This window comes from Rattus norvegicus, chromosome 4 (genome assembly GCF_036323735.1).
Source record: "Rattus norvegicus strain BN/NHsdMcwi chromosome 4, GRCr8, whole genome shotgun sequence".
Classification (NCBI taxonomy): Eukaryota; Metazoa; Chordata; class Mammalia; order Rodentia; family Muridae; genus Rattus; species Rattus norvegicus.
Genome location: NC_086022.1, coordinates 162,387,017 through 162,404,447, shown reverse-complemented (window position 1 = coordinate 162,404,447; position 17,431 = coordinate 162,387,017). Strand labels below are relative to the sequence as shown.

General features: G+C 46.9%; 1 long non-coding RNA gene across 1 annotated transcript in view; it reads right to left on the bottom strand.

The window, feature by feature from the left end:
* Positions 1 to 16,010: 16,010 nt before the first annotated feature.
* Positions 16,011 to 17,431, bottom strand: part of LOC134486641 (uncharacterized) — a 59,364-nt gene continuing 57,943 nt past the window's right edge. Inside the window, exon 2 of the long non-coding RNA XR_010065942.1 lies at positions 16,011 to 16,508. This is a non-coding gene — a long non-coding RNA (uncharacterized LOC134486641). The remainder of the gene's footprint in view (positions 16,509 to 17,431) is intronic.

Genomic DNA, 17,431 nt, shown 5'->3' with positions numbered 1-17,431 from the left:
CAAGATGTCTGTTGCTTTTCCCTGAAAATTCCCAGTTGCTCAGAACCACGAGTCGAAGAGACTTCCTGTTCTGCATCTAACTTTTTCCGTACCCATTTCAAACTCGGGCACTCTGCACAGGTCTCTCTGGTCCTGTGAGGATGCTGCATGCCTGTCCCACCAATGGTACCATCCAGTCTTGATAGCTGTAGCTCTCTGTTTTGATAGTAAGTCTTAAACTTGTGTAGACGGATTCCTCCCACTCCATTTTCCCATCTCTAAGAGGCTCCAGCTATTCTGGTTTCTTTCCCTTTCAACACGAGAAGTAAGCTTGTCTATGTTCATAAAAAAAATTCTGTGATTTTGATGGGATTTATGTTAAACCTGTATATACATTTGAAAGATAATTAACATCTTTTTCTCTATTAAGCCTTCCAAACCATAAACACAGCATGTCTCTGCACTTATTTAGATCTTTGCTTTCTCTTCACAGAGTCTTACAGTTTTCAGTATACGGATTTGCTGTAACCTGTGTTCTTCCAGTATGGTTTGCATCTGAAATGCTCTTCGTGGGTTCATGTTTTGGGTGTTAATTCCCAGCTGGGAGTCTGTGGAGTCTTTAGGAGGTGGGGTCCCATTGCAGGAAGTAGCTACAAGGGGCAGGCTTTGGAAGGGTCCAGCCTATCAGTTCAGGCCCTTCTCAGCTGGCTGTTCTGCTGTGATACGAGCAGCCTTCATCATTTTCCTTGGTTGCTGAACCCACCAGGCTTTCCCCATCACAATGGACTCATCGCTCTTGGTTCTTAAGGCGTCTGTGTCAGTCAGGTTTTGTGGTCACAGCAGTGAAGAAGTAACTTAGCAGACAGAGTGGCTGGGGCGGGGGCAGGTGTTTCTGTAAAGCACCTTGTTCTGTACTCTTTAGGCTTTGAAAATGGTTCATGGAAGAGTTGGGAGATGCAGGCTAGAGAATCCCTAGGATGCTGTAAACAGGGCTTAATGGGTGATTCTGGTGGGCATTCGGTATGCCAAAACATGCTCAGAAATGTGGACAGAAAGGTCTGTGTTCACGAGGTTTCCGATGAGAGCAAGGAGCCTTTCTTAAGAATCAAACTCGTGGTTATTTGTATTACCCTCTGGCAAACAATATGGCTGCCTTACTTAGGGTTTCCATTGCTTTGTCAAAACACCATAACCAGCGTAGCTTGGGGAGGAAGGGGTTTATTTGGGTTACACTTCCACAGCATGGTTCATCCCTGGAGGAAGTCAGGACAGAAACTCAAACAGGGCAGGATCCTGGAGGCAGGAGCTGACAGAAGAGTACTTCTTACTCTTCTTGCTCAACCTGCCAAGACCACCAGCCAAGGGATGGCCCCATGCACAATGTGCTGGACCCTCCCTCATCAATTGCTAATTAAGGAAATGCCCAACAGGGTTACCAATAGCCTGATCTTAGGGAGGCATTTTTCTCCATGGAGGCTCCCTCCTCTCAGATGAGACATGGCCCGTCAGCATAAACCCAGCCAGCACAATAGCTATAATCTGCCCGTGACCTGAAAATTTCATTGAGAGACCAATTAAATTAGTGGAGGGAATTTTAAGACAGCACAATACTTGGGCTGTGGCATGATTACAGCTGGGCACTTTTAATCAACTTTACGGTGAGAGCCAGGACAAAAAGCAAACCAGAAGGTTCTGATAAACACCTAGGGAATGTGTTTACAGCTGCGGACAAATAGAGGATAAACACATGTGTCTGGTATTGCCCAAAGAACTTGGCACTGTCAAAGACAAGCCATGCACTGCGTATTGGGGCGGTAGGCAGGGCACCTTCAGGGTCAGATCCCTTCCATCAAAAGTTGGGATATAAAAAAGGCAAACCTGCTTGAAACTTTTCCTTTGAAAAGACTATTACTGGGGGGTTCTTCTGGAAAGGGGCCACCTGAGGGTTTGTTTCCAGGTCCAGACATGCAGGCCCTCCAAGGAAAGTTACGTACGGTTGCTGGCTTTGGGCTGGCAATAAAGCCTGGCAGTACCTATGTGGTGTTAGTTTTTTAGGTGTGAGGATGACAAGACTGATGAGGTCATAGATGTTTTGTAGATTTGGGATGAAAAAAGTCTGGGAGGCCAGAATTCCTGCGCAGAGCACAGAGAGCTAGATGAATAAAGCTATGAGGGTGACCCCTACACTGCAGTGGAGGCCGGAGGATGTTGGAGATAGATATCGGGATCATGGGGTGTCTGCCCAGGACACTGCAGGCACTGAGAGCCACCCCATATAGGCTTTGGAGAACAGGAACTTTGTGGGTTGAGTCCCAAACCAATGTGCTCTGGATGCTGGAAACAGAGTTGATAGATTTAATGTTTTTCCTGCTGGGTTTGGGCCTCTCTTTGACCCAGTCTTTCCTCGTTGTCCTCTTGTTCTCTCTTTTAGGATGGTGATGTGTGCCTTGTGCCACTTTAGGGCGGAAGCACACGAGTTCCTTTGTGATTTCACGGGAGCTTGAGTCTCAGAAGACTTGGACTTCAGTGTCCGAAGGGTAAGAACTGCAGGGACTCATGAATTCTTACGGGACATGTTTTGCATTTTGAGGTGACTATGAAACTTTAAACAGCAAAGTGGAAAGGGCCCATGTTTTAAACTTGTATTTCCCGGTTGGTGGTGTTGTTTCTGGAAAGGGGTGGTGGTGGTGGTGCTGACTAACAGAGGAAAGTCACAAGGGTGGACCTTTCGAAGCCTAGCACTGGTGCTGAAGCTCTTTGCTTCCTGATCCACAGGATGTGAGGATCTTTGGCTAAATACTTCCACCAGCACGGACTGAGCTTTTCCAAGCCAGCTCAGTCTTCAACAGGTTCTCCGGGGCAGGAGTGAGGATTAAAAAAGACAAAAGACAATTAGACAACATTATAACAAGACTCCGGCCAGTGCTGAGACTGAAGTGGGTTTATTATTTTCTTTTCTTATTTTAAAGATTTATTTCATGTATGTGAGGACACTGTCACTGTCTTCAGACACACCAGAAGAGGGCATTGGATCCCATTACAGATGGTTGTGAGCCATCATGTGGTTGCTGGGAATTGAACTCAGGACCTCTGGAAGAGCAATCAGAGCTTTAACCACTGAGCCATCTCTCTGGCCCCAGGGTTTACTATTTTCCAGCCTGCTTTTATACCACTTTAAGTATATGCAAAATAATAAGATCAGGTTCTGGGTCAAGGAACAAGCAAGGCAGTAAAAAAAAAATCCTGTAAAAACCTTTCTAGGGACTGGTCTGCCACACTTGTCTCCACTGAGCCTGCTCTGAGCTTTGCATTAACTCAAATGTAAATGTTCTTAATCTGGGCCTATTTTCTCCCAAAGTCAGATTCCTGCTTTGAGCTTAGGTCTTTTGTCCTGGCCAAATTCCCACCAAGTGGCTAGAAGCAAGGAGCCTCAAAAGGCTGTCCATGTTTTCCTTACCTTCTCCACTGAAGAAAAACTGAAATTCTATGTAACCGTGAGTTAAAATCAACCATTTTTTCCTTAAGTATATTTACCATAGCAACACAAAGCAAATAGGCTATCCTTAAACTAATATGTTGCCAGGCTCTCAATGTATCTTAGTCAGGGTTCTCCAGAGTCACAGAACTTACAGAAAGACTCTCTCTTTCTCTCTCTCTCTCTCTCTCTCTCTACACACACACACACACACACACACACACACACACACACACACACACGTTTATGTATGTATGTATGTATGTATGTATGTATGTATGTATGTATGTGTGTGTGTAATTCTCTCTATCTATATATTGGAATGACTTACAGCCTTGGCTAAGAGCTTCGCCTGGTCTTCTGTATTGGCTGGAATCCCAAAGACCTAGGCTCCAGTAGGTGAGCTGGCAAAGTGAGCACAGGCAGGTGAAGGAGGGAGCAACCCTTCCTTTTTCCATCGTCCTCTGTTTGCTTCCAGCAGGAGCTGTGACCCGGGTTAAAGGTGTTCCTCAAGGTCCAGATCCAAGGCTTGTTGTCTTCCTGCCTCAAGATCTGGGTCACAGGTGTGCTCTCCATTTCTGGATTGTAGTTTATTCCAGATATAGTCAAGTTGACAATAGAGAATGTAATCATCTTAAGAGGTCCCAGAGGCTTCTGGGAGCTGACTAGGTCGTGGTTGAGATCAGTGCCTGGGATGATGGTTAGTCTTGGTTTTCAACTTGACTGGATCTTCAATCAGCTGAGAGATGAGCTGCTGGAGGATTTTATTAACGAGGTTATTTGAAAGGGGGCAATCTACCCTGAATGTGGGTGGTAGCTTTCTATGGCAGTCTAGATTAAAGGGACCCAGAGGGCAAAGTTTTGCTGTTTGCCTCATCGGTTTCACATCTAAAGGGTGAGTTGAGTTCATCTACTTCTGTTGCTTCCACGGCTATCGCTGTTCTGCATCCCATCAGTGATGTCAGAATCCTGCTTCCAGGGTTGACTGGAGACTAGGCTCAGCCTTTCTGCTATGAAGACGGCTGCTGTTGGACTACCCAGACCCTATCATGTAAGCCGAATTGATAAAAACCCTCTGAGTCAATTCTGTCAGTCCTGTTCTCCCGGAGAACCCCGAGTAATACAGGAATAATAATAACCCGACAAAACAGGACACGAGGAACTTGTTTACTGTCCCGCATGTGAGGACACAGCCGGAGACTGCCATCTGTGAAGCAGAGTGCAGTTCTCTCCAGACACGGAATCTGCTGGTGTTTTGATCTTGTACTTCCCAGCATCCTAGACCATGAAAAATGAATTCCGCCCTAACTGATGAGTTTTACTACAGCATCCCAAATGAACTAAGCCAATGTCCTGACTGCTCTTTGTTACTTTTACATCCAAAAGTTTCCTTTTTTGCCCCCTAGAGATGGCCAGTGTTTTGTTCAGGTGTCCACGTACTCTCCAGTAGCAGATAGAAGCCAAATGCGTTTCTTTAGCCACTTGAAACATTGTTGGAGCCACTGATTGGCTCTAGAACAGTTTCAGATGCTACCACAGCCATGTCCTATGCAAAGCAGACTTCTCTTTTTTCCTGTCTGATACTTTTTATCTTATCTCTTGTTCTTGTATTGCATTGCCTCTAATCCCATGTTGGAAAAGAAGAGTGAGAGAAAAATATTTTTGCTGGGCTCTGAACGTCAGTCCTCTGTAAGAACAGTAAGTTCTCTTAACTGCTGAGCAGTCTTCTGACCTCTGGGTCTGTCTTCTCAATCAGGCTTGTTTTGCTTCCTCTTCTGGGATAAGGCTCTAACAGTGATCTTAGAATGAAGATGGTCTTTGGAGACGATAAGACTTATTAACCAGAAAGAGTGCAGTGTGGTCCTGATTGGCCAAGGGAGTGACAACCCAAAGCTGCTTTTAGTTGAATTGTATATGTTGAGCTCCTAATATTTGTCTTCCCTTTCTTTTTAACGATAGACATATTTCCTTTTATTTAGTGTATATGAATGTTCGCCTCCACACACGCCTATGCATCACATGTGTGTACTGGAGGCCAGAAGAGGGTGTCAGATCCCCTGGAACTAGAATTACAAATGATTATAAGCCACCATGTAGGTCCTCTACAAGAGCAGCCAGTGTTCTTAGCTGTTGGGTAGTTCCTCTAGCTCCTAGTTTCATGTCTGGGTGACATCTAACATTTTGGCAGGCTGACTGTGAGACACAGTGCAGCAATTGCTATTCTTGACAATTCTGATTCTTATGACATTTATGGGACATGTCTTTATTGTCCCCACTTCACAGAGTAAATATTTTAGTTACTTTTTTTTTCACTATAACCAATGACCCAATAGAAGCAAGGGTTTATTTTGACTCAGGGTTTTAAAGAATCCAGTCTGAGGCCGCCTGGCCCAGGTGCTAATGGCGGCAGGAACATGTTGTAGAGGAATGTAGGCTAGGAGGTGCACACTGGCCTCCCTTTTCTCCTTGTATTCTGCCGGGGATCCCTTCAGCCCACAAGATGGTGGCACTCTCATCAGAGTCCTTTAGTGAATCCTCTCTGACAAGGTCCTCTGAGGCAGGCCTAGAGGTATACTTCATCCTCTAATAGGTGAGCCTAAAGCCCATCTAGTCAACAATGAAGATTGGCCATCACAGTAAGAAATTGGTGTTGAGAAAGACTGAATAGGTTACCCAAGGTCTCCTGTAGAGTCAGCCTCTCAGCTTGCCCATGAAAGAAGCTTTTATTGTCTTCATTGTCCTGCCTTCTGGGTGGCAGCAAACACTCTCCAAAGGCCAGGCGATTCCTCCTGGAGTGTGCATACCCTGTCCCCACCGATTTCCCCTTTCCCTCAAGAAGGAAGAGGAATAACTGCTTCTGGCTTGGCATGACTGGGGAGGGGTGAGAAATGAACACTCTGATTCAGCCATATTATTTTGCTTTTCCTAGAAGAAAACTCATTATTAGATCAACAGTTTAACTATTAGGGTATGTCTTAATTATAACCCAGGCTTTACACTTCTTAGGAAAAGATATGATTAGTGCAAAATTAAGATATGGCACCGAGTATTGGTTTCTTACCCAGGCACCATTTTAAATTACGCTGTGTCGAAGCTTTGTCTTTCTTCTGTTTTTCCAAGTGATTCTAGGAACTGCGAGCCTCTTTCCCTGTGCAAAACTACAGGAGCTCTGACAGCCACTGCAGGTTAGTGTAACATATTCATAAGGAAGCAATTCTCTGGACGGTACCACTTTACCCATGTTTGGAGTTACTCATAACCAACCTGCATTCTTTCTGTCCACTGTTCAGCCATCCATCCATCTACCCACTCATCCATCCGTATTCACACATCTACCCATTCATCTTGTCTTTCATTAATCCATGATCTAGTGGATACCTTCTTTTTAAAATTATTTTATTATTATCTTTGTGTGTGTATGGGTGTTTTGCCTACATGTACATGCACTACATGTGTGTCTGGTACCCATGGATGTCAGAAGAGGGAGGGTGTCGGGTCCCTTCAAAATAGAGTTGCAGATGGTTGATGGTCCTATGGAAGAGCAGCCAGTGCTTTTAATGGCTGAGCATCTCTCCGGCCCCAGTAGATAGAGACCTTCTTACAATGAACTTATTCTGCTGTACATTCTACAGTGTCCAGCAAAGAGATGGGATGGCTTGTCTCCTTTATTGATTGCGCAGTTCTCCCCCAATCATTTGTGGTCCATTCCAGCAGAGAGAGAAAGTTCCTACAACTGACTCTTCCTTGATCCAGCCAGTGGATCCAGCCAGCCAGTTTGTGGAGTCGTATTGTCTGTCCAGTGGGGCCTTCTTCTCGTTTAAAACAGACATTGCTTTTCTCCATCAAAGCTTCATAGGACATTTAAAGAGCACGGAGAGGCAGTACTTTTTATCAGAGCATGAAAGAGGATTTGAGAGAGTGAAACACACGAGGGTGTTGTTCTCATGAATAACCAGAGGGGGCGTGGTCATAATATTTCAGGGATGTGGGTGGGTTCCCCTACTCCTCCAAGACTTCAATGTGCTCTTTACACAGTTCCTCTTATCATCCTCCCACAATCCCTTTCTCTTTGCCATCGAATGCACAGCTTTAATGGTCCCCTTGCTCCAAATGTGGTAAAACTGAACCCCAGAATAGACTAGTGGCTCAAGACAGCCCATGAGAAGTGAGAGAAGTTGGGATATCAGCATATGACAGGGATTCTGGATTCTCATAATGTTTATCTCATCATAGCCAGCATGTCCTGTTTACTACCAATCCAGCTTCCTGTAAGTGGTAAGAACTTTACACCCATCATTCTGCCTTTAAATCTTTATTTCAAAACCAAAAACCTACAAAAAGTGGTAAGAATACACAAGGAAGTGGAGATACAGCACGGATTTGTAAGATCCAGCCACCTCTCTTCCACTACAAAGGATGGACTGTATCCCCTCAGGCTACTCCCACAGAAGACTGAAGGCAGATGACAGTGAGAACAGAAGATGACCTGGCTGTCTCCGAGAGACTGTGCATGACTAGTAATGTTCTAGAATGAGTGAAGTTAGTGAGAGCAAGAGCCTGGAACAGATCACAAAGGAGAGCAAGGAATAAAAACAGACAGAGCAGTTGACAGATAGCAGTGTCTGTAGACACTGAGATTCCTGATGTCCCAGCAAAACACACACACACACACACACACACACACGTGAAATATATATACACATACACACACATATATATGATGGGATATATACAGTGAAATATATATACACCGTGGGATGGATATATATATAGTGGGTGGGATACAGTGGGATATATATATATATATAGGGGATATATACAATATATATATAGTGGGATATATATAAAGTAAGATACATATACATACACACACACACATATGTATATGCTGGAGTGCTGTCTCAGTGCTTAAGAGCATTTGTTGCTCTTGCAGAGGGCCAGTGTTTGGTTCCCAGCACTCACATGACAGCTCACAAATGTAACTCCACTGTATATGCAGTTGCTCTTATATTGTCTACCCAAGGGGGCAGACTTTTCTTTTAAAAGAAAACACTTTTTCCCCATAGGACAACATTTAAAAACTATAGAAAAAGTAATATTTTTCTGAGAGCATGAAAGAGAATACAAGAGAGTAGGACACTCTCTCGTGACTTCCACAAGTCCTGTTGAGTACCAATCCAGCCTTCAGTAAGCGTTAAGAGATTTATATGCATCACCCTGCCCTTAAATCTTATTCCAAAATGACAGACAACCTACAAAACGCTGTGAGACTATACAAGGATGTAGAGAACTGCAGAGAGTGGGGTTAGAACCACCCACTCTACTATTCCAGGGGATCTGACGCCCTCTTCTGACCTCTGTGGGCACCACACATGACATGCTTAACATACATGCAGTCAAAAGACTCATACTTATACCTAGAATCATGTTTTGTTCTCTCTATATATATTATATAGACACATAGATACATATTAAATATATGTATGTATATGTGTACACACATACACATAGTTTCTCTATAAATTACCCATCTTAGCTAGGGTTTTACTGCTGCGAACAGACACCATGACCAAAGTAACTCTATGAGCACAACATTTAGTTGGGGCTGGCTTACAGATTCAGAGGTTCAGTCCATTATCATCAAGGCAGGACCATGGCAGCATCCAGGCAGGCGCAGTGCAGGAGGAGCCGAGGGTTCTACATCTTCATCTGAAGGCTGCTAGGATGAAGGTCTTATAGTCCATGCCCACGGTGACTCACCTACTCCAACAGGGCCACACCTTCTAATCGTGCCACTCCCTGGGCTGAGCATCTATAAACCATCACATTACCTGTGTTATGATATATGTATTACAAGTAGTTCTGAAGCTTGGTAACTCCGAAATGGAGGGAATACTTCATGTGTCTGTCATCCAGGGCCAAATGCTAGGAAGTGGGCGAATCATCCTTCTCCAGGAACCCAGCTCTGTGATAACTGCTCTGTTCCTGAGACAACTGTATTTGTGGAGAGTCCTTGGGACCTAATCATCTTTGCAAGGCCCCATGCCGCAAGGGGAGTGGGAGGTTGGGCGAGTGGGGGGGTAGGGAGGGTTTGGGGTGATTCAGTTTTGAAGAACAAAACTTGGAGGACATCTCCAAACAACAGTGATTCTTACACAAAACCCTAATATTTTCTCCACAGTCACCTCTGCTCTTCCCTCTCTGTCTCCCTCCTACTTTATTCTTCCAGTTCAGAATCTGCCATCACACTGCGCAAGCACACTTGCCCCATTCCTCGAGCCTTCCTTCGTTAGATCCCTTTCCAGGACCCCTGCTTTGCGTGAGACTGAAGTTCCAAAGCCTGCAAGTAACCACTCTGCCAAGTTGCTGTTTGGATTCGTGCATGCCACCTCGCAGGAAGCTTCGAGACAGATACTATGGGCTGAAGCCACGTGAGTGTTCTGCTCTTCTCAGTGTATCACCTCAGGAGGTGTGAAATGTCACTGCGTGCCCTCCTTGACCATGCTGGGCTCCCTGGGCTTAGGGACTGCTTCCCAGAAGCATGGATGATGGAGGTGTTTTGCTTTGTGGGTAGCGAGTACTCGGAGCACCATTTGTGACAGTGTGTGTACCCCCCCTCCCAACAGTCTCAGCATCTACACAGGCCAACTGGGTATCCTCAGGTTTCCCCCTCACCGTAACCCCTCAAGGCGGATGCTGTAATCACCCACATCTTGTCAGTTACATGTTTCGTGATGACAGGGTCATGTTCTGATATATAGACTGTCCACCTACAAACCAGCAGGGCTGTGATATCATTATGGGATGTATAATCTCACTGGACCTCCCCCAAATATACACTCCATTATTCTTGCTATGTAGCCCAGGTTAGCCTCTAACTTGGGATCCTCCTTTTTCAGATTCTGGAGTCCAGGGACGGGCCACCAAACCCAGTGAGGACATATTTATTTTCTCGTGATGCTGGAGATTGAAGTAGAGGCCTTGTTCACCATTGTCAAGTATTCTGTCACTGTGCACTGCCCCCAGCACCCCCAGCACCCCTTTGCCCCCACTCTGATCCTTAGGACTGAGACATTTGCTCGAGATCCCTGTGCTGATTAGAGTCAGAGTTAAGATTTCCCCTGGGACTGGCAGAGCCTAATCCTTCCTCTCACTACTGTGCTATGTAGAGCGAGCTTCTCATCTCTTTTGCTCCAGGCAAGACAAGAAAATTGTGATATTTAAGATCATATAAGACACAGTTCATTTCATCTCTCAGATCTCTTCCTTCTTATTCCCCAGGTTTTTTCCCCCTCTGAAGTACGACGGTTCTCAGTTCGCTCCTCTCTATTATCCGGAACATGAAGAATCAATCACGCCTTTGTGCAAAGGCTTCAAAACTATGGAGTTCTGCTCGGATTTAAATCCTCCCGCCACTTGTGCAAGTGACAAAGCTGTAGGGGACATAGGAGTCCTGCAACAGTGGGCCTCTCGTTCAGAGTGATGACTGGCAAACTAGGATCTGGGGCCCATGCTGAGAGGGGTAGAAATAACTCACCTGTCAGCATCCACTGGACACTGGCTCTTAGACAGCAACATCCAAAGACACTCAAGTTCCTTCTATAAGATGGCGCAGTGTTTGCATGCCACATGCACACTCCTCCGGACTTTAGACGTCTCTAAATTACTCATAACTCGTGTTACAACAGGAATGCTTATGAGTAGCTGTTACACTGTACGACTGAGGGAGAAGTAACAGGTGGGAAACAGGCTCATGCGTTAGGTACAGTTTTCTAGAACATTTAGGTTGGTGGTGGTTGAATCCATAGATGCTGAACTCAAGGATACGGTGGACCAAGTGTTAGCCCATCACCACGAGCTGTACTCAGTTCTGGATGCCATTCATTTAGTGTTTCTGAGTCACAGAGCAGAAATGATGCCACTTTTGAGCTAGCTGGGCAACGTGGCACCTCCAAAGGAAATGGAGACAGGGCACGGGACTACAAGGGCATGAAGAATGTGCGAGGGGAGATGTAGGGAAGAGTCTAGAAGCAGTGCTATAAGCTGCAGACCCTGTGGAACTGATAGGGCTGCTCCACTCTGGCTGCCTGCATCGGAAGCGAAGAGCAGCTTTTTGGCTCTGCTCAGTCCAAACATTTAGGTGAGAGCTGGAACACTGTCTAAGGCAGTGCGTCCTGTGCTGGCCTGGTGTGGGAGCCAAGAAAGAAGTAATGAGGGTGGGGAAGATAGAAGGAGCCAGGCCATAATTGCCTGAGGGCACTAATTGCAGCCACAGCCACAGGAGGCCCTGTGATCTCCCCGCCTGCTGGGCTGCACACTACATAATGGCTCTTTAGTTATGGGATCCACGCTAAGCCCAGATCTTCTTCTGCACAGGCAGACAGGACAGAATATGCAGGGCTTATTAGACTGAGGCACCGGGAGTGACAAGTCTTGGCTGCTCTTTTCTGTCCCTGCTGTTGAATGAGGACACAGTCCAGACCAATTAGGGAACATCTGTTTGCTGGTGAGGCAAGCTGACGGAATGACTTCTTATAGCAGGGCATTGTGCTCTGCTGGATCCCCCTGAGCAAGCCCTTCTCCTAACACAGTGACACTTGGGTGGCGTCCCACTGCGCCTGTTATGTGCTAGATGCTGTTCCAAGCAGAGCAGTGGCTAAGAGGATCACAGTGTCTCCTGTGGAGCTGGCAGTCCCCTAGAGGAGTGCATTTGTTGGTTTTCTTTGGCTGTGATAAAACACCAGGACCAAAAGCAGCTCGAGGAGCCAAGGGTTTATTTCACCTTACCATTGTAGATCATTATGAAAGGAAATCAGAGCAGGAACTCAAAGCAGGAACTGAGGCAGTGCCGTGGAGGAGCCCTGATTATTGGTTTGATCCTCATGGCTTGCTCAGTTTGCTCTTTTCCCCAAATACAAGACCACCTGACCAAGGGTAGTACCATCACAGTGGGTGGATCCTCTCCTGTATTAATCGTCAATCAACACCCTCCAATACCCTATAGATGCGGTAGATTGACCCTATAGACAGGCCAATCTGATGGGGGGCACTTTTCTCAGTTGAAGTCCCCTCTTCTTAGATGACCCCAGTTTGTGTCAAGTTGACAAAAACCCAAGCAACTCAAGGCAAACCAGCGGAAGATAAAGACATGCAGTGCACAGAGTGTGCAGTGCTACAAGTGTCCGGCAAAGGGGATGGATGGGCTGCACCAGAAAGCTAGGCCGTGTGCTGGGTAATGCTCACCTACACAGCAAGCCTTCGGGCACACCGTGAGGACTAGCTAGCTTCTGAGACTGTGGTCAATGATGTTGATTGACATGGGCACTCTCATCTGAATCGTAGGCGTGGCCGTCCCACAGGAAGGGGATCTTGGACAGGATAAAAAGGGGTGCTTTCTGATGGTGGGTTCAATACACCCAAGGCTGGGAAACTTATAAAGAAGAGAGGTTTATTTAGTTCAAGTAACAGAGCGAATCTCACCTTCAGGCTGGAGACTTGGACAGATCCTCACAGGCTAGGCTATCAGGGGTTAACTTTTCAAAAACCTTGCTTGTTTTCTCTATGAGTAGATCTGAGAGAGTGTGGGGAACATGGAAGAGTGTCTGTCCTTGCGTTATTTACCTAAAAATAAGGACTTTGTGGGTTTGGGAAGTGGTTTTTAAAGAGTACAAGAAGTGCTTCGTTTTGGAGATGGAAATGTTTAAGACAAGGGGGCGGGGGGGGGGGTGGGGGGACCGAGGAGCCAGGACAGAAAGAACTTCAGGCACTTTGAAAGTAAACGAAGTTTGATTCTGTGGAAAGGGGTTGATAAGGTGACCCAGGCTCAAATTTCACCAGGGGCACTTGCTACATCCTGACCCACCCCACATGCAAAGGAAGCTATTGGAATCACTCTTTCCATTCAGGGAGGGCTTAGGTGGGCAGTTGGAGAGACAGGTGGGGGATCAGAGACAAAACCCCATTGGCTTGGTTTCTTTGGCCTTCTGGTCACCTTGAGAGAGCTTTGCAAACTTAAAGGGGGACTCAGGACCAGTTACCTAAATTATTTCTTCCCATTAAAAGGAAGAAAAATAATCCTTTCTCTTTTGCAGGGTTGCGAGGATTAACTGAGTTAATTCATGTGCAAACACTTAGAGCAGCTCCTGGAGAGTATCAAGCACTTGCTAAATGTTTCCTATCCCTTTTATTAGCTTTGGAGACTGTGGTCCCTCGCTGTTTTGAAACCTTTTCCCATCAGAGCCCCTGGCCAAGTGTGGAAGGGCTTGTGGCGAAGGCTCCAGGAGGAGGAAATGTTCTCCCGTTCCTCTTTTCTCTGCTGCAAACACTTGGAGAGGTTCCTCAGCCCTCTCTTTAGCAACTAACCTGTCTTATCCTAACTCCCGCGCTTATGATCTTGGAGCTGATAAGGAAATTGTTTGCTTAAGAGAAGAGGGGGCGGGGCGTGGTCTTTGCATCCCTAGGGAAAATGCTTCCAGTAAGGCAGCCCACACAATCATGTTCTGATGAGCTTCAATGAGCCTGCAAGATGACCTCACTGTCACCGATGCCAGGGCTCAAGTCAGTGACCTGAAAGAATTAAACAGAGGCTGAAAATTGCATCCTGTGTCAATCTTCCTATAGTCTGTGTTTACATGCCTACAGCAAACTCGGGTGGGTCTTGTAAATGCTGGCTTTTATTCTAGCCCTGCTCATTGGGTTCTACATTCTCTTCTGCTCCCCTGCTGGTGTCCTGCTGGCCCAGCAAGCCTTGCTCTGGTGGCTTCCGTCCTCTCTGGACCTAGGTGGGCTAGGCTGGTGGCTGGAGGAGAAAAGGGATTTGTGCGTGTTAGGGAGCGGGCGATGCTGAGGTGGTGAAGTGGCATGGAAGATGGAGTATTTAAATGTTAAGGGGTGGGTAGAAAATGTACCAAGATGTTTCGAGGGCTTAATTTATTCTGGAAGTGAAAAGCGTAGATTGCAGCGATGAATCAGAACAAGAGACACTTAGGATTGTCCATGCCATCGGGTTGCCCAGGTGATGCGCACACGGACTGCCGATGGCCTGTCATTAGCAGGCAGCTTTTACACAGCCCTTCACCTCCTCACATACAGGTCCACAGAGCTCTGGAATGCCGGCAACAGCTAGCAAACCGAGACCCAAGGAGCAGAAGCAGCTAGTGTCAGAGCTGACGTGATCCAGGCCCACTCCTATATGATTAGCTTCAGGGCACTTGTACCTGTACCTTGCCTGCTTATTTAACTCTCCTTGCCCAGTGAATGGGAGGTTGGTCAGTTATACCTTTTAGCAACTGAATGAAGGGCGAGTGGGCAAGGGGGTGTCCAGGATCTTCAATTTGGATCAGGAATGACTCCCAGAGGACTGTGGATTGAAGGTGTTGTGGTACTCAGGCAGAGATGCTGAAACCTCTAGGAAACCGCACCAGAGGGGAGGAGTTTAGGTCATTAGGGTGCCCTTGAATGGGATGTGAGGCCCTAGTGAGTTTTTTTTTTCTTCTGTTCAATGAGGTAAGAACATCTACTCGAAGGAAAAAGAACCAATGGGTCATGACATAAAACCTAAAAAAACTGTGAGCCAAAAGAAACCTTCCCTTTATAAGTCTATTATCTCAGGCATCTTGTTACAGCAACAGGAGACTGACAGAGTATCTGAATTCTGGTGCTGAGCCTCAGTCCCCTGTGTCCTTTAGTTATTCACCTGCTTAGCTCTGGTGAATGTTACTGCAGACCAGGAATGTTTCCCCTTTTCTGTCAACTACCACCCTACGTGCCACCGGTGCCTAAGGTGGTGGTTGTTGTTGTTTTTTAAGAATTATTTATTTTATGTATGTGAATACACTGTCACTCTCTTCAGACACACCAGAAGAGGGCATCGGATCTCATTACAGATGGTTGTGAGCCACCCTGTGGTTGCTGGGAATTGAACTCAGGACCTTTAGGAGAGCAATCAGTGCTCCTAACCGCTGAGCCATCCCTCCAGCCCTGGTGCCTCGGGTTTTTCTATTCTATCTGTTTACTATCGTTTCCTCCACCATTCTGTCTCTGCTACCTCTGCTGTGTACCACCTCAGCTCCATGCCAGCCTTTTCTGCCCCCGTCCATCCCCTCCATCCACCCGTCCATCCTACACTTTTAAAAGTCACATCAGTCCTTTTTGCTGAAAAACCTCCCATGCTTCTCAGGGACACAGAATAAGAAGAGTCCGGACACTCTCACACGTCCACACACCTCAGGGCTATCTATCTGTGCTTCTGCTCACACAAAGCTGGACAGCCGTCGTGAGGTCCCTTAACCCATCATGCGTTGACAGGCCAGAGGGAGCTAGAGAAAGATGCAGACACGAGCAAAGAGAAGAGGGCAAGCTCAGAGACTGACAGCGCTGCACTCTTGCTCCACTGTGGGCACCTATTCCCTTCGTGTGGGCCCTCCACAGCCTGAAGAGCTCTCTGTTCCTGGAGACACAGGTGTAGCATCCATGAGAGCTAAGCCCAAAGCTCCCTGTCTCCACAAAGCATGTCCTGCCTGCCTGCCTGGGTGAGTCACCCGTAAGAGACGTGACATTTCTTGAACAAATCAGTGAAGCCTCTTTACTGTCTTCCTTTGTCCCCACTGACCGCCGTGGGGAGGAATTTGGGTAGCCTTTCTATTCTGGGGTCTCCACCGCATGAGCTGATGGTGATGGTGATATGGGGTCGGGGTGGGCTGGCTAGTCCAGGAAGCTGATAAAGTTCCCTGATGGCCCTGGAGTGATGAGGGCGCTGCCCGCGTGAGGTTGCGGTGGGACTGGTCTTCGATCTGAGGTCAGCAGAGGCATCAGAAGTGGGGAAAGACTACTACTGGTGCTCACCGTGCGCTCCAGGTCAGGCTATCCCTGCAGAATGCATAGGTTTTTCTTTCTGTGGTTTGCATCCTGAAACAGGTTTTCACTATGTAGCCCAGGACACAAACTTGTAATCTTCCTGTCATACCGTGTCAAGTGTTGAGATTACAGGTACACGCTGCTGTGCTTGGCTTAAACTTGGTTTCCTTCTTCTATGCGTCTGGCCAACTTTGGAATTCTGTGGAGGAAATCTGTTTTCTCCCAGGACTGACCAGAGTCAGAGTCTGACTAGACCCAGGAGTCTTTGCCCAAACATTCCTGGCTTTTCTCTGTGCCAGGATGGAGGCAAGGTCTGTAGGTGGAGCTACTCAGTGATGTGTGGGCCCAAAGCCCTTGGACCTGGCTCACAGCATTTACATCATGAATATAAACAAGCTGAAATGACAGTGGCCCAAATGACCAGGTCACCAATCCTATCAAAGCCAGGTGCGGGGGTCCATGCATCTAGCTCAGCTCTGGGCCCCAGCACTTGGGAGGTGAAGTAGGAAGATATCCGTGAGTTGGAGGCCAGCCTAGGCCACAGAGCAAGATCCTGTCCCTGAAACCCAGAACAAAGACAAAACAAAATGAGCCCATGTGACATCCGTTACTCCACTGTGGGCTGAGGTATTGTGGAGGCCCTGTGTGAAAGACAGGAAGATGCGAGGCATCCTTCTTATCTTACCAGTAGAGAGCCCACCCACGCTTCCTCCTCCATGTCTTAAATTTAGCTTAAGAACACACTTGGCTAAACCAAAAACGGGGAGAGGCGCATGTCCACTTCACCAGACTGCTGGTGTAGGCATCCGAGTTCATTTCCTGCAGTGGAGCGCTCAGCGTTCAACGACCTTCGTCTCTGCAGCCTCCTGTGACACCTTTACCATCAAAGGACAGAAAGATACTCACTGGCTGGCTATTCTCCAGGCTCTGACATGGTGGAAATCTTCCCATATTGATGCATGGTTCGCCAAGGGCCGTCTCTCCATCTTGTCCACCCTACCCATCCTACCTGGGAGCTAGGTGGGCCCCTGTTCTCCAGATGCTCAGCTCTTAGGACAACAGACTGCTGTGGGGTTGACTGTCATTGGTGGGGCCTTTACCATGGCCTAAGAACTACTTTTG